This window comes from Oncorhynchus tshawytscha, unplaced genomic scaffold (assembly GCF_018296145.1).
Source record: "Oncorhynchus tshawytscha isolate Ot180627B unplaced genomic scaffold, Otsh_v2.0 Un_contig_3778_pilon_pilon, whole genome shotgun sequence".
In the NCBI taxonomy this organism is placed as follows: domain Eukaryota; kingdom Metazoa; phylum Chordata; class Actinopteri; order Salmoniformes; family Salmonidae; genus Oncorhynchus; species Oncorhynchus tshawytscha.
Genome location: NW_024608735.1, coordinates 1 through 26,000, shown reverse-complemented (window position 1 = coordinate 26,000; position 26,000 = coordinate 1). Strand labels below are relative to the sequence as shown.

The 26,000-nt window shown below is 41.0% G+C and overlaps 1 pseudogene; it reads left to right on the top strand.

Moving 5' to 3' along the window:
- LOC112240288 overlaps window positions 1-21,074 on the top strand; it is a 51,023-nt pseudogene extending 29,949 nt beyond the window's left edge.
- Window positions 21,075-26,000: the final 4,926 nt, after the last annotated feature.

Below are 26,000 nucleotides of genomic sequence, written 5' to 3'. Positions count from 1 at the left end.
TGTCTGTCCCTCCATCTCTCTCCCTCGGTCCATCTATCTCTCTCCCTCTGTCTGTCCCTCCACCTCTCTCTCCCTCTGTCTGTCCCTCCACCTCTGTCTCCCTCTGTCTGTCCCTCTATCTCTCTCTCCCTCTGTCTGTCCCTCCATCTCTCTCCCTCTGTTTGTCCCTCCATCTCTCTCCTTCTGTCCCTCCATCTCTCTCCCTCTGTCTCTCCCTCCCTCCATCTCTCTCTCTCCCTCCGTCTCTCCGTCTCTCCCTCCGTCCCACCCTCCCTCCGTCTGTTCCTCCCTCCATCTCTCTCTCTCCCTCACTCCCTCCACCTCTCTCTCCCTCCCTGCCTAGTTAAATAAAGGTTAAATTATTATAATATATATATTTTTTAAATATATTACTTTACCTTGCTAATTACTTAATTAACTCAGGAACACATGGGTGTGGAAGCATCTGCTTTCAATATACCTTGTATCCCTCATTAACTTGTGTTTCCATTATTCTGTCAGTTAGCTGTATCTAACTCAGTATCTCTGTCTCCTCCAGGACCTTCAACATCTCTGTCATTATTCTGTCAGTTAGCTGTATCTAACCCAGTATCTCTGCCTCCTCCAGGACCTTCAACATCTCTGTCATTATTCTGTCAGTTAGCTGTATCTCTGTCTCCTCCAGGACCTTCAACATCTCTGCCATTATTCTGTCAGTTAGCTGTATCTCTGTCTCCTCCAGGACCTTCAACATCTCTGTCATTATTCTGTCAGTTAGCTGTATCTAACCCAGTATCTCTGTCTCCTCCAGGACCTTCAACATCTCTGTCATTATTCTGTCAGTTAGCTGTACCTCTGTCTCCTCCAGGACCTTCAACATCTCTGTCATTTAGCTGTATCTAACCCCGTATCTCTGTCTCCTCCAGGACCTGTCCTTCAACAGCTTTGAGCAGCTGTGTATTAACTATGCTAATGAGTACCTGCAGTTCTTCTTCAATAGGATCGTCTTCAGACAGGAGCAGGTGAGGGTTATTATGCGTTATGAAGCCTGTATGAAGCCTATTTGTCATCTGCCTGTCAGGAGAAGTACAGCAGGGAGCGGATCCTCTGGCAGGATGTCCTGTTATAATTGTTAGGATGCATTATGAAGCCTTATGAAGCCTTATGAAGCCTTATGAAGCATTATGAAGCCTTTATGTGGTGTGTTATTTTACATTAACATGTTGGTCAGACGTTCTTATCCAGAGAGACTTACAGTTACTGCGTTCAGCTGAAGATAGCTAGGTGATTGCTAGGTGGGACAACCACATATCACAGGCATAGAATGCAAATAGTCTGGGTAGCAATTTGATTATCTGTTCAGGAGTCTTATGGCCTGGGGGTAGAAGCTGTTTAGAAGCCTTTTGGACCTAGACTTGGCGCTCAGGTACCGCTTGCCGTGCGGTAGCAGAGAGAACAGTCTATGACTAGGGTGGCTGGAGTCTTTGACAATTTGTAGGGCCTTCCTCTGACACAGCCTGGTATAGAGGTCCTGGATGGCAGGAAGCTTGGCCCCAGTGATGTACTGGGCCGTTCGCATTACCCTCTGTAGTGCCTTGCGGTCGGAGGCCGAGCAGTTGCCGTACCAGGCAGTGATGCAGCCGGTCAGGATGCTCTCGATGGTGCAGCTGTAGAACCTTTTGAGGATCTGAGGACCCATGCCAAATCTTGTCAGTCTCCTGAGGGGGAATAGGTTTTGTCGTGCCCTCTTCATGACTGTCTTGGTGTGCTTGGATCATTCAGTTTGTTGGTGATGTGGAGACCAAGGAACTTGAAGCTCTCAACTTGCTCCACTACATGCTGCCCCGTTGATGAGAATGGGGGCGTGCTCGGTCCTCCTTTTCCTGTAGTCCACAATCATCTGCTTTGTCTTGATTACGTTGAGGGATAGGTTGTTATTCTGGCACCACACGGCCAGGTCTCTGACCTCCTCCTTATAGGCTGTCTCATCGTTGTCTTTGATCAGGCCTACCACGGTTGTGGCATCGGCAAACTTAATGATCGTGTTGGAGTTGTGCCTGTCGGTGCAGTCATGAGTGAACAGGGAGTACAGGAAGGGACTGAGCACGCACCCCTGAGGGGCCCCTGTGTTGAGGATCAGCGTGTTACCTACCCTTACCACTTGGAGCAGCTCGTCAGGAAGTCCAGGATCCAGTTGCAGAGGGAGGTGTTTAGTCTCAGGGTTCTTAGCTTAGTGATGAGCTTTGAGACACTATGGTGTTGAACGCTGAGCTGTAGTCAATGAATAGCATTCACACATAGGTGTTCCTTTTGTCCAGGTGGGAAAGGGCAGTGTGGAGTGCAATATGGATTACATCATCTGTTGATCAGTTGAGGCGGTATGTGGGTTTAGGATTTCTGGGATAATGGTGTTGATGTGAGCCATGACCAGCCTTTCAAAGCACTTCATGGCTACAGATGTGAGTGCTACGGGTCGTTAGTCATTTAGGCAGGTTACCTTGGTGTTCTTGGGCACAGGGACTATGGTGGTCTGCTTAAAACATGTTGGTATTACAGAATTGGACAGGGAGAGGTTGAAAATGTCAGTGAAGACACGTGCCAGTTGGTCAGCGCATGGTCACAGTACACTCTGAGTACACGTCCTGGTAATCCGTCTGACTCTGTGTCCTTGTGAATGTCGACCTGTTTAAAGGTCTTACTCACATCGGCTATGGAAAGCGTGATCACACAGTCTTCAGTAACAGCTGGTGCTCTCGTGCCTGTTTCAGCGTTATTTGCCTTGAAGCGAGCATAGAAGTGATTTAGCTCGTCTGGTAGGCTCGTGTCACTGGGCAGTTCTCGGCTGTGCTTCCCTTTGTAGTCTGTAATGGTTTGTAACTCCTGCCACATCCGATGAGCGTCAGAGCCGGTGTAGTACGATTCAATCTTAGTCCTGTATTGACGCTTTGCCTGTTTGATGGTTCCTTGGAGGGCATAGCAGGATTTCTTATAAGCTTCCGGGTTAGAGTCCCGCTCCTTGAAAGCGGCAGCTCTAGCCTTTAGCTCAGTGAGGATGTTGCCTGTAATCCATGGCTTCTGGTTGGGGTATGTACGTCCGGTCACTGTGAGGACGATGTCATCGATGCACTGATGAAGCCAGTGACTGATGTGGTGTACTCCTCAATGCCATCGGAAGAATCCCGTAACATGTTCCAGTCTGTGATAGCAAAACAGTCCTGTAGTTTAGCATCTGCTTCATCTAACCATTTTTTTATAGACAGAGTAACTGGTGCTTCCTGCTTTAATTTTTGCTTGTAAGCAGGAATCAGGAGCATAGCGTTATGGTCAGGAGGAGTACAACAGGGAGCATATCCCCTGGCAGTATGTCCTGTTCCAAAGTGTTATAATGTGTTATGAAGCCTGTATGTCATGTGTCTGTCAGGAGGAGTACAACAGGGAGCAGATCCCGTGGCAGGACATCCCATTCAGCGACAACCAGTCCTGCATCGACCTCATCTCCTCTAAGCCCCATGGGATACTGAAGATCCTGGATGACCAGAGCTGCTTTCCCCAGGTACACACACACACACACACACACACACACACACACACACACACACACACACACACACACACACACACACACACACACACACACACACACACACACACACACACACACACACACACACACACACACACTTGACTGTGCTGAGTCATTGGTTGATGCTCTGTTCCTCTGTTGTTAGGCGACAGACCACACCTTCCTCCAGAAGTGTCATTATCACCATGGTAACAACAAGATCTACCTGAAGCCAAAGATGCCCCTCCCAGAATTCACCATCAAACACTTCGCTGGCCCAGTCACCTACCAGGTACACACACACACACACACACACCTGCCAGGTTCACCCACACACACACACCTGCCAGGTACACACACACACACACCTGCTAGGTACACACACACACCTGCCAGGAACACACACACACACACACACACACACACCTGCCAGGTTCACCCACACACACACACCTGCTAGGTACACACACACACTGCCAGGTACACCCACACACCTGCCAGGTACACACACACACACCTGCTAGGTACACACACACACCTGCCAGGTACACACACACACACTCCTACCAGGTACACACACCTGCTAGGTACACACACACACCTGCCAGGAACACACACACACCTGCCAGGTACACACACACACACTCCTACCAGGTACACACACACACACCTGCCAGGTACACACACACACTCCTACCAGGTACACACACCTGCCAGGTGAACACATACCTGCCAGGTACACACACACACACACACACACATCTGCCAGGTACACACACACACCTGCCAGGAACACACACACACTTGCCAGGTACACACACACACACACACACACACACACACACACACACACACACACACACACACACTCCTACCAGGTACACACACACACCTGCCAGGTACACACACACACACTCCTACCAGGTACACACACACCTGCCAGGTGCACACACACCTGCCAGGTACACACACACACACACCTGCCAGGTACACACACACACACCTTCCAGGTAAACACACATACCTGCCAGGTACACACACACACCTGCCAGGTACACACACACACCTGCCAGGAACACACACACACCTGCCAGGAACACACACACCTGCCAGGTACACACACACACCTGCCAGGTATACACACACTCCTACCAGGTACACACACACACACACTCCTACCAGGTACACACACACACACCTGCCAGGTACACACACACACTCCTAACAGGTACACACACACACCTGCCAGGTACACACACTCCTAACAGGTACACACACACCTGCCAGGTAACACACACCTATAGTTGTGGGTAGTTTCTATGTAGTGAATCCCAATGAGACCCAACAGGATGAGAGCAGAATCAGCTTCCCCAACGCAGCTCGTTGGTTGGATGATGTTCCCATTTATTGTGAATATTAAAAAACTAAAATGAAAAGCTTTTGGTGAACTAACACTCCTCCTTACTGGCATGGTGAACTAACACTCCTCCTTACTGGCATGGTGAACTAACACTCCTCCTTACTAGCATGGTGAACTAACACTCCTCCTTACTAGCATGGTGAACTAACACTCCTCCTTACTGGCATGGTGAACTAACACTCCTCCTTACTGGCATGGTGAACTAACACTCCTCCTTACTAGCATGGTGAACTAACACTCCTCCTTACTGGCATGGTGAACTAACACTCCTCCTTACTAGCATGGTGAACTAACACTCCTCCTTACTGGCATGGTGAACTAACACTCCTCCTTACTAGCATGGTGAACTAACACTCCTCCTTACTAGCATGGTGAACTAACACTCCTCCTTACTAGCATGGTGAACTAACACTCCTCCTTACTGGCATGGTGAACTAACACTCCTCCTTACTAGCATGGTGAACTAACACTCCTCCTTACTGGCATGGTGAACTAACACTCCTCCTTACTAGCATGGTGAACTAACACTCCTCCTTACTGGCATGGTGAACTAACACTCCTCCTTACTGGCATGGTGAACTAACACTCCTCCTTACTGGCATGGTGAACTAACACTCCTCCTTACTGGCATGGTGAACTAACACTCCTCCTTACTGGCATGGTGAACTAACACTCCTCCTTACTAGCATGGTGAACTAACACTCCTCCTTACTAGCATGGTGAACTAACACTCCTCCTTACTGGCATGGTGAACTAACACTCCTCCTTACTGGCATGGTGAACTAACACTCCTCCTTACTAGCATGGTGAACTAACACTCCTCCTTACTAGCATGGTGAACTAACACTCCTCCTTACTGGCATGGTGAACTAACACTCCTCCTTACTAGCATGGTGAACTAACACTCAGAGTTCTCCTCCTTACTAGCATTGACTCTGATGATAGCTACTTTATTGAGGAAAAATGGACTGACTATGATACTGTACGTGGTTGTCCCACCTAGATATCTTCAGATGAATACACTAACTAAGTCTCTGGATAAGAACGTCTGTTAAATGACTAACATGTTAATATAACTGAGTCTCTGGATAAGAACGTCTGTTAAATGACTAACATGTTAATATAACTGAGTCTCTCTGGATAAGAACGTCTGTTAAATGACTAACATGTTTTATTAATTAATGAATTATTGTTTTAACATATAGTATATAAACATCCCATATTACACAACACAGTAAATGAGACAGACCAAAACATCCCATATTACCCAACACAGTAAATGAGACAGCCCAAAACATCCCATATTACCCAACACAGTAAATGAGACAGCCCAAAACATCCCATATTACCCAACACAGTAAATGAGACAGACCAAAACATCCCATATTACCCAACACAGTAAATGAGACAGACCAAAACATCCCATATTACCCAACACAGTAAATGAGACAGCCCAAAACATCCCATATTACCCAACACAGTAAATGAGACAGCCCAAAACATCCCATATTACCCAACACAGTAAATGAGACAGACCAAAACATTCCATATTACCCAACACAGTAAATGAGACAGACCAAAACATCCCATATTACCCAACACAGTAAATGAGACAGCCCAAAACATCCCATATTACCCAACACAGTAAATGAGACAGACCAAAACATCCCATATTACCCAACACAGTAAATGAGACAGCCCAAAACATCCCATATTACCCAACACAGTAAATGAGACAGACCAAAACATCCCATATTACCCAACACAGTAAATGAGACAGCCCAAAACATCCCATATTACCCAACACAGTAAATGAGACAGACCAAAACATCCCATATTACCCAACACAGTAAATGAGACAGACCAAAACATCCCATATTACCCAACACAGTAAATGAGACAGACCAAAACATCCCATATTACCCAACACAGTAAATGAGACAGACCAAAACATCCCATATTACCCAACTCAGTAAATGAGACAGACCAAAACATCCCATATTACACAACACAGTAAATGAGACAGACCAAAACATCCCATATTACCCAACACAGTAAATGAGACAGACCAAAACATCCCATATTACCCAACACAGTAAATGAGACAGACCAAAACATCCCATATTACCCAACACAGTAAATGAGACAGACCAAAACATCCCATATTACCCAACACAGTAAATGAGACAGACCAAAACATCCCATATTACCCAACACAGTAAATGAGACAGACCAAAACATCCCGTATTACACAACACAGTAAATGAGACAGACCAAAACATCCCATATTACCCAACACAGTAAATGAGACAGACCAAAACATCCCATATTACCCAACACAGTAAATGAGACAGACCAAAACATCCCATATTACCCAACACAGTAAATGAGACATACCAAAACATCCCATATTACCCAACACAGTAAATGAGACAGACCAAAACATCCCATATTACCCAACACAGTAAATGAGACAGACCAAAACATACCATATTACCCAACACAGTAAATGAGACAGACCAAAACAGATCCGACAGTCGATGGCTTTACAATATGGTTTCTTCCTGCTCTATACCTTCTGTCATCTCTCTGTAGGTTCACAAGTTTCTGGATAAGAACTACGACCAGGTTGGACAGCAGGTTCTCAATCTGTTCATCCACAGCAAGAACAAGGTAGGAGGGGTTAGGGGTTAGGGGTTAGAGGTTAGGGGTTAGAGGTTAGGGGTTAGAGGTTAGGGGTTAGGGGTTAGGGGTTAGGGGTTAGGGGTAAGAGGTTAGAACTACGACCAGGTTGGACAGCAGGTTCTCGATCTGTTCATCCACAGCAAGAACAAGGTAGGAGGGGTTAGAGGTTAGGGGTTAGAGGTTAGGGGTTAGAGGTTAGGGGTTAGAGGTTAGGGGTTAGAGGTTAGGGGTTAGAGGTTAAGGGTTAGAGGTTAGGGGTTAGAGGTTAGGGGTTAGAGGTTAGGGGTTAGGGGTTAGAGGTTAAGGGTTGGAGATTAGGGGTTAGAGGTTAAGGGTTAGAGGTTAAGGGTTAGAGGTTAAGGGTTGGAGGTTAGGGGTTAGAGGTTAGGGGTTAGAGGTTAAGGGTTAGAGGTTAGGGGTTAGAGGTTAAGGGTTGGAGATTAGGGGTTAGAGGTTAGGGGTTAGAGGTTAGGGGTTAGAGGTTAAGGGTTAGAGGTTAAGGGTTAGAGGTTAAGGGTTAGGGGTTAGAGGTTAGGGGTTAGAGGTTAAGGGTTAGAGGTTAGGGGTTAGAAATAGTCATGTAAAGGTGTTATTAAACTAAACCAGACAATAGATGATCTATTTACCTAGTCATGTTATTAAACTAAACCAGACAATAGTTGATCTATTTACCTAGTCATGTTGTTAAACTAAACCAGACAATAGATGATCTATTTACCTAGTCATAAATCATTTGGGCTGGAGGTGATAATGCTTATTGCTAACAGCACATCTGATAATATAGACCATAGGCTAGATGCATGGTACAATATATTTGTAATAATAAACATGATTTCTACCAATATGTTACCTGGCACCTTTCTGGAGGGGTTTATTTTCTTTCATTATGGAATTTCCTTTTAAAAAGTCACCAGAACTGAGCTTCCTGCCACATACAGTGGAGTCAATACAACTAGTTTTTCAACCACTCCACAACTTTCTTGTTAACAAACTATAGTTTTGGTGAGTCGGTTAGGACATCTACTTTGTGCATGACACAAGTCATTTTTCCAACAATTGTTTAAAGACAGGTTATTTCACTTATAATTCACTCTATCATAATTCCAGTGGGTCAGAAGTTTACATACACTTTAGAAGCTTCTGATAGGCTAATGGACATCATTTGAGTCAATTGGAGGTGTACCTGTGGATGTATTTCAAGGCCTACCTTCAAACTGAGTGCCTCTTTGCTTGACATCATGGGAAAATCAAAAGAAATCAGCCAAGACCTCAGAAGAATTTGTAGACCTTCACAAGTCTGGTTCATCATTGGGAGCAATTTCCAAACGCCTGAATGTACCACGTTCATCTGTACAAACAATAGTACGCAAGTATAAACTCCATGGGACCACGCAGCCGTCATACCGCTCAGGAAGGAGATGCGTTCTGTCTCCTAGAGATGAACGTACTTTGGTGTGAAAAGTGCAATTCAATCCCAGAACAACAGCAAAGGACCTTGTGAAGATGCTGGAGGAAACAGGTGCAAAGTATCTATATCCACAGTAAAATTAGTCCTATATCGACATTACCTTGAAAGGCCGCTCAGCAAGGAAGAAGCCACTGCTCCAAAACCGCCATGAAAAAGCCAGACTACGGTTTGCAACTGCACATGGGGACAAAGATCGTACTTTTTGGAGAAATGTCCTCTGGTCTGATGAAACAAAAATAGAACTGTTTGGCCAAAATGACCATCGTTATGTTTGGAGGAAAATGGGGGATGCTTGCAAGCCGAGGAACACCATCCCAACCGTGAAGCACAGGGATGGCAGCATCATGTTATGGGGCTGCTTTGCTGCAGGAGGGACTGGTGCACTTCACAAAATAGTTGGCATCATGAGGAGGGAAAATTATGTGGATATATTGAAGCAATATCTCAAGACATCAGTCAGGAAGTTAAAGCTTGGTCGCAAATGGGTCTTCCAGATGGACAATGACCCCAAGCATACTTCCAAAGTTGTGGCAAAATGGCTTAAGGACAACAAATTCAAGTTATTGGAATGGCCATCACAAAGCACTGACCTCAATCCCATAGAAAATGTGTGGGCAGAACTGAAAAGGCGTGTGTGAGCAAGGAGGCCTACAAACCTGATTCAGTTACACATGCTCTGTCAGGAGGAATGGCCCAAAATTCACCCAACTTATTGTGGGAAGCTTGTGGAAGGATACCCGAAATGTTTGACCCAAATAAAACAATTTAAAGGCAATGCTACCAAATACGAATTGAGTGTATGTAAAATTCTGAGCCACTGGGAATGTGGTGAAAGAAATAAAAGCTGAAATAAATCATTCTCTCTACTATTATTCTGACATTTCACATTCTTAAAATCAAGTGGTGATCCTAACTGACCTAAGACAGTGAATGTTTACTAGGATTAAATGTCTGGAATTGTGAAAAACTGATTTTAAATGTATTTGGCTAAGGTGTATGTAAACTTTCGAAGCGTAAAAATGATCAGGGGGAGGACCCCGGACCCCCTCAGCAAGGAGACTGGAATTGTTCAATCTCACAGTTTAATACAAAATGAACCTATTTCTCTAAAAGCATGATGGTCATGACTTTCTTACATGAAAGGGAAGGTTAACTTGGCCCCAGACAATCCATCTGAGTTCAGCCATGGGATTATTTTGATGTTTTATCCCTGTCTCCAGATCAGTCCATGAATTATACTAATGAGCAAACATTCCATAACTGCAGGGGGCAGTAAATCACTAACCTGGTCTTTAAACCTGTTCAGACAACATCCTTCAGGGATAGGTAATTCACTAACCTGGTCTTTAAACCTGTTCAGACTACACCCTCCAGGGGAAGTAAATCACTAGCCTGGTCTTTAAACCTGTTCAGACTACACCCTCCAGGGGGAAGTAAATCACTAGCCTGGTCTTTAAACCTGTTCAGACTACACCCTCCAGGGGGCAGTAAATCACTAACTTGGTCTTTATACCTGTTCAGACTACACCCTCCAGGGGGCAGTAAATCACTAGCCTGGTCTTTATACATGTTCAGACTACACCCTCCAGGGGGCAGTAAATCACTAGCCTGGTCTTTATACATGTTCAGACTACACCCTCCAAACAACTCATAGTACTAGTAGAAGAAGAAGAAAATTGACTACTCCTAAATGGAGATGGCCTCAATGGTGCTGCCCATGCTCTCACAGACGTCAAAATGGGGCAGATACAATGATGCAATGTCTATCTAAGTCTATGGTGTGTTCCCAGATGGTGGCCAACCTCTTCCTGGTTCACGCGGAGGTCGTAGGTCAGCATAGAGGTCATGTGAGGAAGAGCAGCACGGTGACCCGGAGACACCAGCCCCCCACCGTCTCCACCAAGTTCACCCTGTCACTTCTGGAACTGGTAGACAAGATGGAGAGGTGTTATTATTATTATTAATATTAAAGGGAGGAGAGGTGTTCTTATTATTAATATTAAAGGGAGGAGAGGTGTTATTATTATTATTAATATTAAAGGGAGGGGAGGTGTTATTATTATTAATATTAAAGGGAGGAGAGGTGTTATTATTAATATTAATATTAAAGAGAGGAGAGGTGTTATTATTATTATTAATATTAAAGGGAGGAGAGAGTGTTATTATTATTATTATTAATATTAAAGGGAGGAGAGGTGTTATTATTATTATTAATATTAAAGGGAGGAGGAGAGGTGTTATTATTATTAATATTAAATGGAGAGGAGAGGTGTTAATATTATTATTAATATTAAAGGGAGGAGCAGAGGTGTTATTATTAATATTAATATTAAAGGGAGGAGGGGTGTTATTATTATTATTAATATTAAAGGGAGGAGAGGTGTTATTATTATTAATATAAAAGGGAGGAGAGGTGTTATTATTATTAATAATATTAAAGGGAGGAGGAGAGGTGTTATTATTATTAATATTAAAGGGAGGAGGAGAGGTGTTATTAATATTAATATTAAAGGGAGGAGAGGTGTTATTATTAATATTAAAGGGAGGAGCGGTGTTATTATTATTATTAATATTAAAGGGAGGAGAGGTGTTATTATTATTATTATTAATATTAAAGGGAGGAGGAGAGGTGTTATTATTATTAATATTAATATTAAAGGGAGGCGGAGAGGTGTTATTATTATTATTAATATTAAAGGGAGGAGGAGAGGTGTTATTATCATTATTAATATTAAAGGGAGGAGGAGAGGTGTTATGATTATTATTAATGTTAAAGGGAGGAGGAGAGGTGTTACTATTGTTATTAATATTAAAGGGAGGATAGGTGTTATTATTAATATTAAAGGGAGGAGGAGAGGTGTTATTATTATTATTAATATTAAAGGGAGGAGGAGAGGTGTTATTATTATTATTAATATTAAAGGGAGGAGAGGTGTTATAATTATTATTAATGTTAAAGGGAGGAGGAGAGGTGTTATTATTATTATTAATATTAAAGGGAGGAGGAGAGTGTTATTATTATTAATATTAAAGGGAGGAGAGGTGTTATTATTATATTAATATTAAAGAGAGGAGAGGTGTTATTATTATTATTAATATTAAAGGGAGGAGGAGAGGTGTTATTATTATTATTATTATATTAAAGGGAGGAGAGGTGTTATTATTATTATTAATATTAAAGGGAGGAGGAGAGGTGTTATTATTATTAATTTAAATGGAGGAGGAGAGGTGTTAATATTATTATTAATATTAAAGGGAGGAGCAGAGGTGTTATTATTATTATATTAATATTAAAGGGAGGAGGAGAGGTGTTATTATTATTATTAATATTAAAGGGAGGAGAGGTGTTATTATTATTAATATAAAGGGAGGAGAGGTGTTATTATTATTAATAATATTAAAGGGAGGAGGAGAGGTGTTATTATTAATATTTAAAGGGAGGAGGAGAGGTGTTATTATTATTAATATTAAAGGGAGGAGGAGAGGTGTTATTATTATTAATATTAAAGGGAGGAGAGGTGTTATTATTAATATTAAAGGGAGGAGCGGTGTTATTATTATTATTAATATTAAAGGGAGGAGAGGTGTTATTATTATTATTATTATATTAAAGGGAGGAGGAGAGGTGTTATTATTATTATTTAATATTAAAGGGAGGCGGAGAGGTATTATTATTATTAATATTAAAGGGAGGAGGAGAGGTGTTATTATTATTATTAATATTAAAGGAGGAGGAGAGGTGTTATTATTATTATTAATGTTAAAGGGAGGAGGAGAGGTGTTACTTATGTTTATTAATATTAAAGGGAGGATAGGTGTTATTATTAATATTAAAGGGAGGAGGAGAGGTGTTATTATTATTATTATTATTAAAGGGAGGAGGAGAGGTGTTATTATTATTATTAATATTAAAGGAGAGGAGAGTGTTATAATTATTATTAATGTTAAAGGGAGGAGGAGAGGTGTTACTTATTATTATTATTATTAATATTAAAGGGAGGAGGAGAGGTGTTATTATTATTATTATTAAAGGGAGGAGAGGTATTATTATTATTAATATTAAAGGGAGGAGGAGAGGTGTTATGATTATTATTAATGTTAAAGGGAGGAGGAGAGGTGTTACTATTATTATTCATATTAAAGGGAGGAGAGGTATTATTATTAATATTAAAGGGAGGAGAGAGGTGTTATTATTATTATTAATATTAAAGGGAGGAGAGGTGTTATTATTATTATTAATATTAAAGGGAGGAGGAGAGGTGTTATTATTATTAATATTAAAGGGAGGAGGAGAGGTGTTATTATTATTAATATTAAAGGGAGGAGGAGAGGTGTTATTATTATTATTAATATTAAAGGGAGGAGAAGTGTTATTATTATTATTAATATTAAAGGGAGGAGAAGTGTTATTATTATTATTAATATTAAAGGGAGGAGAGGTGTTATTATTGTTATCAATATTAAAGGGAGGAGAGGTGTTATTATTATTATTAATATTAAAGGGAGGAGGAGAGGTGTTATTATTATTATTAATATTAAAGGGAGGAGGAGAGGTGTTATTATTATTATTAATATTAAAGGGAGGATAGGTGTTGTTATTATTATTATTATTATTATAGGGAGGAGAGGTGTTATTATTATTATTAATATTAAAGGGAGGAGATTATTATTATTATTAAGGGATTATTATTAGGTATTATTATTATTATTATTAAAGGGAGGAGGAGAGGTGTTATTATTATTAATATTAAAGGGAGGAGAGGTGTTATTATTATTATTATATTAAAGGGAGGAGGAGAGGTGTTATTATTATTATATTAAAGGGAGGAGATGTGTTATTATTATTATATTAAAGGGAGGAGGAGAGGTGTTATTAATATTAAAGGGAGGAGGAGAGGTATTATTATTATTAATATTAAAGGGAGGAGGAGAGGTGTTATTATTATTAATATTAAAGGGAGGAGAGGTGTTATTATTATTATTAATATTAAAGGGAGGAGGAGAGGTGTTATTATTATTATTAATATTAAAGGGAGGAGAGGTGTTATTATTATTATTATTATAAAGGGAGGAGAGGTGTTATTATTATTATTAATATTAAAGGGAGGAGGAGAGGTGTTATTATTATTAATATTAAAGGGAGGAGGAGAGGTGTTATTATTATTATTAATATTAAAGGGAGGAGGAGAGGTGTTATTATTATTCTTAAAATTAAAGGGAGGAGGAGAGGTGTTATTATTATTCTTAAAATTAAAGGGAGGAGGAGAGGTGTTATTAATATTAAAGGGATGAGGAGAGGTGAGACAAGATATGAGAGGGAAATTAAGAGGTAGAGTTATTGTTACTGAATCTTTCTCTTTCTCTTGACAGGTGCAACCCATCGTTTATACGCTGTATAAAGCCAAACAGACAGAAGGTAGGTCTCCACATCACAGTTTACCAGTAGTCTCCACATCAGAAGGCAGGTTTCCACATCACAGTTTAACAGTGGTATTGTTGGTACGCTGCATTAAGCCAGACAGTCAGAAGGTAGGCCTCCACATCACAGTGTGAAAGAGTTTAATTTTGGGACTGGGGGGCAGTATTGAGAAGCTGGGATGAATAAGGTGCCCAGAGTAAACTGCCTGCTACTCAGGCCCAGTTGCTCATATATGCATATTATTAGTAGGTTTGGATAGAAAACACTCTGAAGTTTCTATAACTGTTTGAATGATGTCTGTGAGTATAACAGAACTCATATGGCAGGCACAAACCTGAGAAAATATCCAACCAGGAAGTGGGAAATCTGAGGTTTGTAGTTTTTGAAATCACTGCCTATCAAATATACAGTGTCTATGGGGTCATATTGCACTACCTAAGGCTTCCACTAGATGTCAATAGTCTTTAGAACCTTGTTTGATGCTTTTACTGTGATGGAGGAGAGAATGAGAGCTGTTTGAGCCAGAGGTCTTCCAGAGTGCCATGAGCTGATCACGCGCGCTCACATGAGAGTTAGCTGCGTTCCATCTCATTTCTACAGACAAAGGAATTCTCCGGTTGGAACATTATTGAAGATTTATGATAAAAACATCCTAAAGATTGATTCTATATTTCGTTTGACATGTTACTACGAACTGTAATATGACCATTCATCTGAACTTTCGCCTGACTTGCCGGCACGTCGTTTGGATTGTTTGGATTGTGTTCTAAACGCGCGAACAAAAAGGAGGTATTTGGACATAAATTATGTATCATGTTCTGGCCTTAGTTCCTTTGTTTTGTCTTTTTATTTGAGTATTGTCAGGGCGTGAGTTGGGTGGGTTGTCTATGTTAGTTTGTCTATGATTTGCTATTTCTGTGTTTGGCCTGGGATGGTTCTCAATCAGAGGCAGCTGTCAATCGTTGTCCCTGATTGAGAACCATATTTAGGGAGCCTGTTTTCTATTGTGTTTTGGTGGGTGGATGTTTTCTGTCTTTGTGTGTCTGCACCAGACAGAACTGTTTCGGTTGTTTTCGTTGTTGTTTTGCTATGCAGTGTTCAGTTTACATTAAAAAGATGAACACTGCGCTTTGGTCCTCACCTTCTTCCCAAAACAGCCATTATGGACTTTATCGAAGAAATCAAACATTTATTGTGGAACTGGGATTCCTAGGGAGTGCATTCTGATGAAGATCATCAAAGGTAAGTGAATATTTATAATGCTATTTCTGACTTCTGTTGACTCCACAACATGGCGGATATCTGTATGGCTTGTTTTGTTGTCTGAGCTGTACTCAGATTATAGCATGGTTTGCTTTTTCCGTAAAGTTTTTGAAATCTGACACAGCGGTTGCATTAAGGAGAAGTTTATCTAAAGTTCCATGCATAACACTTGTATCTTTTATCAATGTTTATTATGAGTATTTCTGTAAATTGATGTGGCTCTCTGCAAAATCACTGGATGTTTTGGAACTACTGAACATAACGCGCCAATGTAAACTGAGATTTTTGGATATAAATATGAACTTTATCGAACAAAACATATTGTGTAACATTGAGTCCTAGGAGTGTCATCTGATGAAGATCATCAAAGGTTAGTGATTAATTTTATCTCTATTTCTGCTTTTTGTGACTCCTCTCTTTGACTGGAAAAATGGCTGTGTTTTTCTGTGACTAGGTACTGACCTAACATAATTGTTTGGTGTGCTTTCATCGTAAAGCCTATTTGAAATCGGACACTGTGGCTGGATTTACAACAAGTTTATCTTTAAATGGTGTAAAATACTTGTGTATTTCAGGAATTTTAATTATGGGATTTCTGTTGTTTTCTATTTGGCGCCCTGCAATTTCACTGGCTGTTGGCGAGGAGGGACGCTACCGTCCCAGAGGTTTTCTTGTTTTTGAATTTTACCCCTTTTTCTCCCCAATTTTGTGGTATCCAATTGTTTAGTAGCTACTATCTTGTCTCATCGCTACAACTCCCGTACGGGCTCGGGAGAGACGAAGGTTGAAAGTCATTCGTCCTCCCATACACAACCCAACCAAGTCGCACTGCTTCTTAACACGCATCCAACCCGTAAGCCAGCCGCACCAATGTGTCGGAGGAAACACTGTGCACCTGGCATCCTTGGTTAGTGTGCACTGCGCCCGACCCGCCACAGGAGTCGCTGGTGCGCGAAGAGACAAGGGCATCCCTACCGGCCAAACCCTCCCTAACCCGGACGACGCTGGGCCAATTGTGCGTCGCCCCACGGACCTCCCGGTCGCGGCCGGTTACGACAGAGCCTGGGCGGCGAACCCAGAGTCTCTGGTGGCACAGCTGTCGCTGCAGTACAGCACCCTTCACCACTGCGCCACCCGGGAGGCCCCAAAGAGGTTTTAACAGTGATATTGTTGGTATTGCCATGATATGTGTGTGTTTGCTTGTATGTGTAGGAGCCAGGTGTGTTTGAGACGGAGCTGGTCGGCAGTCAGCTGAGGTATTCTGGTATCTTGGAGACCATCAGGATCCGGAGAGAGGGTTACCCTGTTAGACTGGCCTTCAACGTCTTCCTGTTCAGGTAAAAACACCCAGTTAGACTGGCCTTCAACTTCTTTCTGTTCAGGTAACACACCCAGTTAGACTGGCCTTCAACGTCTTCCTGTTCAGGTAAAACACCCAGTTAGACTGGCCTTCAACGTCTTTCTGTTCAGGTAACACACACACACACTGGCCTTCAACGTCTTCTAACCCTGCCCAACGTATCTCAGGTATCAGTCCCTGGTGGGGGCCTTCAGCCTCCTCTAACCTGTGTGTTTGTGTGTGTCAGGTAAAACAGTCCCTGGTGGGGACAGCCTCCTCTAACCTGTGTGTTTGTGTGTGTCAGGTATCAGTCCCTGGTGGGGACAGCCTCCCTTCTAACCTGTGTGTTTGTGTGTGTCAGGTATCAGTCCCTGGTGGGGACAGCCTCCTCTAACCTGTGTGTTTGTGTGTGTCAGGTATCAGTCCCTGGTGGGGACAGCCTCCTCTAACCTGTGTGTTTGTGTGTGTCAGGTATCAGTCCCTGGTGGGGACAGCCTCCTCTAACCTGTGTGTTTGTGTGTGTCAGGTATCAGTCCCTGGTGGGGACAGCCTCTCTAACCTGTGTGTTTGTGTGTGTCAGGTATCAGTCCCTGGTGGGGACAGCCTCCTCTAACCTGTGTGTTTGTGTGTGTCAGGTATCAGTCCCTGGTGGGGACAGCCTCCTCTAACCTGTGTGTTTGTGTGTGTCAGGTATCAGTCCCTGGTGGGGACAGCCTCCTCTAACCTGTGTGTTTGTGTGTGTCAGGTATCAGTCCCTGGTGGGGACAGCCTCCTCTAACCTGTGTGTTTGTGTGTGTCAGGTATCAGTCCCTGGTGGGGACAGCCTCCTCTAACCTGTGTGTTTGTGTGTGTCAGGTATCAGTCCCTGGTGGGGACAGCCTCCTCTAACCTGTGTGTTTGTGTGTGTCAGGTATCAGTCCCTGGTGGGGACAGCCTCCTCTAACCTGTGTGTTTGTGTGTGTCAGGTATCAGTCCCTGGTGGGGACAGCCTCCTCTAACCCGTGTGTTTGTGTGTGTCAGGTATCAGTCCCTGGTGGGGACAGCCTCCTCTAACCTGTGTGTTTGTGTGTGTCAGGTATCAGTCCCTGGTGGGGACAGCCTCCTCTAACCTGTGTGTTTGTGTGTGTCAGGTATCAGTCCCTGGTGGGGACAGCCTCCTCTAACCTGTGTGTTTGTGTGTGTCAGGTATCAGTCCCTGGTGGGGACAGCCTTCTCTAACCTGTGTGTTTGTGTGTGTCAGGTATCAGTCCCTGGTGGGGACAGCCTCCTCTAACCTGTGTGTTTGTGTGTGTCAGGTATCAGTCCCTGGTGAGGACAGCCTCCTCTAACCTGTGTGTTTGTGTGTGTCAGGTACAAGTCTCTGGTGGGTGTGAAGCAGCCTCCAGCTCCTGATGGGGAGAACTGTGTCATCATGCTCAGCAAACTGGTTCCCCTCCGACCCGGGGCCTACCAAGTAGGAGTGACTAAGGTATTCATCTTTACCTAACCCCTAACCCTCCTACCCGGGGCCTACCAAGTAGGAGTGACTAAGGTAACCATCTATACCTAACCGCTGACATTCCTACCCAGGGCCTACCAAGTAGTTGTTACTAAGGTAACCATCTACACCTAACCCCTAACCCTCCTACCCAGGGCCTACCAAGTAGTAGCTACTAAGTTGAGCATACCAAGTAGGGTGACTAAGGTAATCATCTTTACCTAACCCCTAACCCTCCTACCCGGGGCCTACCAAGTAGGAGTGACTAAGGTAACCATCTACACCTAACCCCTAACCCTCCTACCCAGGGCCTACCAAGTAGTAGCTACTAAGTTGAGCATGTTAATTCAGGATGTGTTGTGTGGGTGAGAGACCAGAACCTCTTCACCTGGCTTCCTGTTCCTGTACAATACTTTCAGTGACAATGTAAACTACGGTCCAACAGTGATGTCTGGTTGTTCTCTCTGTGTGTTGTTCCAGCTGTTTCTGAAGGAGGACGTGTACCAGTTGTTGGAGTCTAAGAGAGAGCGTGTCCGTCAGGTGGCGGCCCTCACCCTGCAGAGATACACACGCATGTTCTTTGTCAGGAAACGATACAAGGAGTTCAGAACCAAGATCATCAGACTACAGGCCTACTGTAGAGGCTTCCTCACCAGGTACTGACCCTAACCTCTGACCCCTGACCTCTTACCCTGATCCCTGGGTAAGGGAACCTACAACCACCCTCGCTACAGATACCAGACAGGGTATAGAACCCACAACCACCCTCACTACAGTTACCAGACAGGGTAAAGAACACATAACCACCCTCACTACAGATACCAGACAGGGTATATAATCTACAACAACCCTTACTACAGTTACCAGACAGGGTATAGAACCCACAACCACCCTCACTACAGATACCAGACAGGGTAAAGAACACATAACCACCCTCACTACAGTTACCAGACAGGGTAAAGAACACATAACCACCCTCACTACAGTTACCAGACAGGGTAAAGAACACATAACCACCCTCACTACAGTTACCAGACAGGGTATATAATCTACAACCAACCCTTACTACAGTTACCAGACAGGGTATAGAACCCACAACCACCCTCACTACAGTTACCAGACAGGGTAAAGAACACATAAACCCTCAACAGTTACCAGACAGGGTAAAGAACACACCCTCACTACAGTTACCAGACAGGGTAAAGAACACAACCACCCTCACTACAGTTACCAGACAGGGTAAAGAACACCACCCTCACTACAGATACCAGACAGAAAGAACACATAACCACCCTCACTACAGATACCAGACAGGGTAAAGAACACATAACCACCCTCACTACAGATACCAGACAGGGTAAAGAACACATAACCACCCTCACTACAGTTACCAGACAGGGTAAAGAACACATAACCACCCTCACTACAGATACCAGACAGGGTAAAGAACACATAACCACCGCCTCACTACAGATACCAGACAGGGTAAAAGAACACGTAATCACCCGTGGCAACCTAATGATTTTACCACGGTAATACTGTAAGCACTGTAAAACTACTGAGACGCCTGTGTTACTTCTCCTCTGTCTCTCCTTCCATCCTTCTCCCTCTGTCCCTCCTTCCCTCCTTCTCTCTGTCTCTCCTTCCATCCTTCTCCCTCTGTCTCTCCTTCCCTCCTTCTCCTCTTGTCTCTCCTTCCCTCCTTCTCCCTCTCTCTCATTCCCTCCTTCTCCCAATCTCTCCTTCACTCCTTCTCCCTCTTGTCTCTCCTTCCATCCTTCTCCCATCCTTCTCCCTCTTGTCTCTCCTTCCCTCCTTCTCCCTCTCTCTCCTTCCCTCCTTCTCCATCTCTCATTCCCTCCTTCACCCTCTCTCTCCTTCACTCCTTCTCCCTCTTGTCTCTTCATCCTTCTCCCTCTTGTCTCTCCTTCCATCCTTCTCCTCTCTTGTCTCTCCTTCTCCCTCCTTTCCTCCTTCTCCCTCTCTCTCCTTCCCTCCTCTGTCTCTCCTCTGTCTCTCCTTCCCTCCTTCTCCCTCTGTCTCTCCTTCCCTCCTTCTCCCTCTGTCTCTCCTTCCCTCCTTCTCCCTCTGTCTCATTCCATCCTTCTCCCTCTGTCTCATTCCATCCTTCTCCCTCTGTCTCATTCCCTCCTTCTCCCTCTGTCTCTCATTCACTCCTTCTCCCTCTGTCTCTCCTTCACTCCTTCTCCCTCTGTCTCTCCTTCCATCCTTCTCCCTCTAACCTTCCATCCTTCTCTCTCTGCCTTTTCCTCCCTCCCTCCTTACTCTTCCTCTTTCTCTGCCTCCCTCATTCCCTCCCCTCCCTTCCCTCCCTTTCTCATCCCTCCCTCCCTCAACCCTCCCTCCCTCCCTCCAGGAAGCGCTATTTGAAGATGAGAAAGAGTCTGGTCAAGTTTCGTTCTCTCATCCACATGTACGTCACCCGCAAGAGATACATCAAGGTACGATGCACAAGACAGTACACACACTACACACCATTACACACAATACACAACACACCCTACACACAATACACAACACACTACACAACATTACACACAATACACAACACACAATACACAATACAGTACACAACACAATACAGTACACAACACAATACACACATAATACAGTACACAACATAATACAGTACACAACATAATACACAACATAATAAAGTACACAACATAATACAGTACACAACATAATACAGTACACAACATAATACAGTACACAACACAACACAACACAACATAATACAGTACACAACACAATACACACATAATGCAGTACACAACATAATACAATACACAACATAATACAGTACACAACATAATACAGTACACAAATATAATACAGTACACAACATAATACAGTACACAACATAACACAGTACATAATACAGTACACAAATATAATACAGTACACAACATAATACAGTACACAACATAATACAGTACACAACATAATACAGTACACAACATAACACAACACAACATAATACAGTACACAACATAATACACAACATACACAGTACACAACATAATACAATACACAACATAATACAGTACACAACATAATACAGTACACAAACATAATACAGTACACAACATAATACAGTACACAACATAATACAGTACACAACATAATACACAACACAACATAATACAGTACACAACATAATACAGTACATACAGTACACAACATAATACAGTACACAACATAATACAGTACACAACATAATACAGTACACAACATAATACAGTACACAACATAATACAGTACACAACATAATACACAACATAATACAGTACACAACATAATACAGTAACATAATACAGTACACAACATAATACAGTACACAACATAATACAATACACAACATAATACAGTACACAACATAATACAATACACAACATAATACAATACACACATAATACAGTACACAACATAATACAATACACAACATAATACAGTACACAACATAATACAGTACACAACATAATACAGTACACAATATAATACAGTACACAACATAATACAGTACACAACATAATACAGTACACACATATAATACAGTACACAACATAATACAGTACACAACATAATACACACAACATAATACAGTACACAACATAATACAGTACACAACATAATACAGTACACAACATAATACAGTACACAACATAATACAGTACACAACATAATACAGTACACAACATAATACAGTACACAACACAATACAGTACACAACATAATACAATACACAACATAATACACACAACATAATACAGTACACAACATAATACAGTACACAACATAACACACAACATAATACAGTACACAACATATACAGTACACAACATAATACAATACACAACATAATACAGTACACAACATAATACAGTACACAACATAATACAGTACACAACATAATACAGTACACAACATAATACAGTACAGTACAAACATACAACATAATACAGTACACAACATAATACACAACATAATACACAACATAACATAATACAGTACACAACATAACACAGTACACAACATAATACAGTACACAACATAATACAGTACACAACATAATACAGTACACAACATAATACAATACACAACATAATACAGTACACAACATAATACAGTACACAACATAATACAGTACACAACATAATACAGTACACAACATAATACAGTACACAACATAATACAGTACACAACACAACACAACATAATACAGAACATAATACAGTACACAACATAATACAATACACAGTACACAACATAATACACAACACAACACAACACAACATAATACAATACACAACATAATACAGTACACAACATAATACAGTACACAACACAATACAACACAACATAATACAGTACACAACACAACACAACACAACATAATACAATACACAACATAATACAATACACAACATAATACAGTACACAGTACACAACATAATACAGTACACAACATAATACAGTACACAGTACACAACATAATACAGTACACAACATAATACAGTACACACCATAATACAGTACACAACATAATACAGTACACAACATAATACAGTACACAGTACACAACATAATACAGTACACAACATAATACAGTACACAACACAATATAGTACACAGCATAATACAGTACACAACATAATACACAACATAACACAATACACAACATAATACAGTACACAACACAATACAGTAGACAGTACACAACATAATACAGTACACAACATAATACAATACACAACACAATACAGTACACAGTACACAGCATAATACAGTACACAACATAATACAGTACACAACACAATACAGTACACAGTACACAGCATAATACAGTACACAACATAATACAGTACACAACATAATACAGTACACACACAAAATGCAGCACACAACATAATGCAGTACACAGTACACAACACAATATAATACAGTACACACACACAATACAGTACACAACATAATACAGTACACAACATAATACAGTACACAACAATGCAGGACACAACATAATACAGTACACAACATAATACAATACACAACACAATACAGTACACAGCACAATACAGTACACACCATAATGCAGTACACAGCATAATACAGTACATAACATAATAAAGTACACAACATAATACAGTACACAACATAATATACAACATAACACAGTACACAACATAATACAGTACACAGCATAATACAGTACATAACATAATAAAGTACACAACATAACACAATACAGTACACAACATAATACAGTACACAATACACAACATAACACAATACAGTACACAACATAATACAGTACACAACATAATACAGTACACAGCATAATACAGTACATAACATAATAAAGTACACAACATAACACAATACAGTACACAACATAATACAGTACACAATACACAACATAACACAATACAGTACACAACATAATACAGTACACAACATAATACAGTACACAGCATAATACAGTACACAGCATAATACAGTACATAACATAATAAAGTACACAACATAATACAGTACACAACATAATACAGTACACAACATAATACAGTACACAACATAATACAGTACACAACATAATATACAACATAACACAGTACACAACATAATACAGTACACAACATAATACAGTACACAACATAATACACAACATAATACAGTACACAACATAATACAGTACACAACATAATACAGTACACAACACATAATACACAACATAACACAATACAGTACACAACATAATACACAACATAATACAGTACACAACATAATACAGTACACAACATAACACACAACATAACACAATACAGTACACAACATAATACAGTACACAACATAACACACAACACAACACAATACAGTACACAACATAATACAGTACAACATAACACAGTACACAACATAATATAGTACACAACATAATACAGTACACAACATAACACACAACATAACACAATACAGTACACAACATAATACAGTACACAATACACAACATAACACAATACAGTACACAACATAATACAGTACACAGTACACAACATTACACAGTACACAACATAATACAGTACACAACATAATACAGTACACAACATAATATACAACATAATACAGTACACAACATAATATACAACATAACACAATACAGAACATAACACAATACACAACATAATACAGTACACAACATAATACAGTACACAACATAATACAGTACACAACACAACACAACATAATACAGTACACAACATAATACAATACACAACATAATACAGTACACAACACAATACACACAACATAATACAGTACACAACACAACACAATACAACACAACATAATACAGTACACAGTACAAACATAGTACACAGCATAATACACACAACACATACAGTACACAACATAATACAGTACATACATAATAGTACACAACATAATACAGTACACAACACAATACAGTACACAACATAATACACAACATAATACACAACATAATACACAACACAGGTACACAACATAATACAGTACACAACACAAACACAACACAACATAATACAGTACACAACATAATACAGTACACAACACAACACAACACAACATAATACAGTACACAACATAATACAACACACACAACATAATACAGTACACAACATAATATAGTGCACAGCATAATACAGTATACAACATAATACAGTATACAGTACATAATACAATACACAGTACACAAATAATACATACAGTTACACAACATAATACAGTACACAACATAATACAGTACACAACATAATACAGTACACAACACAATACAGTACACAGTACACAACATAATACAGTACACAGTAAACAATACAATACAGTACACAGCATAATACAGTACACAACATAATAAAAGTACACAACATAATACAGCACACAACATAATACAGTACACACCATAATGCAGTACACAACATAATACAGTGTACACAACATAATGCAGTACACAACAACACAATACAGTACAGTGCAACACATAATACACAACATAATACAGTACACACAACATAATACAGTACACAACACAATACAGTACACACCAATACAGTACACAACATAATACAGTACACAGTACACAACATAATACAGTACACAACACAATACAATACACAACATAAATACAGTACACAACACAATACAGTACACACCATAATGCAGTACACAACATAATACAGTACACAGTACACAACATAATACAGTACACAACATAATACAGTACACAGTACAACATAATACAATTACACAGTACAGCATAATGCAGTACACAACATAATACAGTACACACAGTACTACAACATAATACAGTACACAACATAATACAG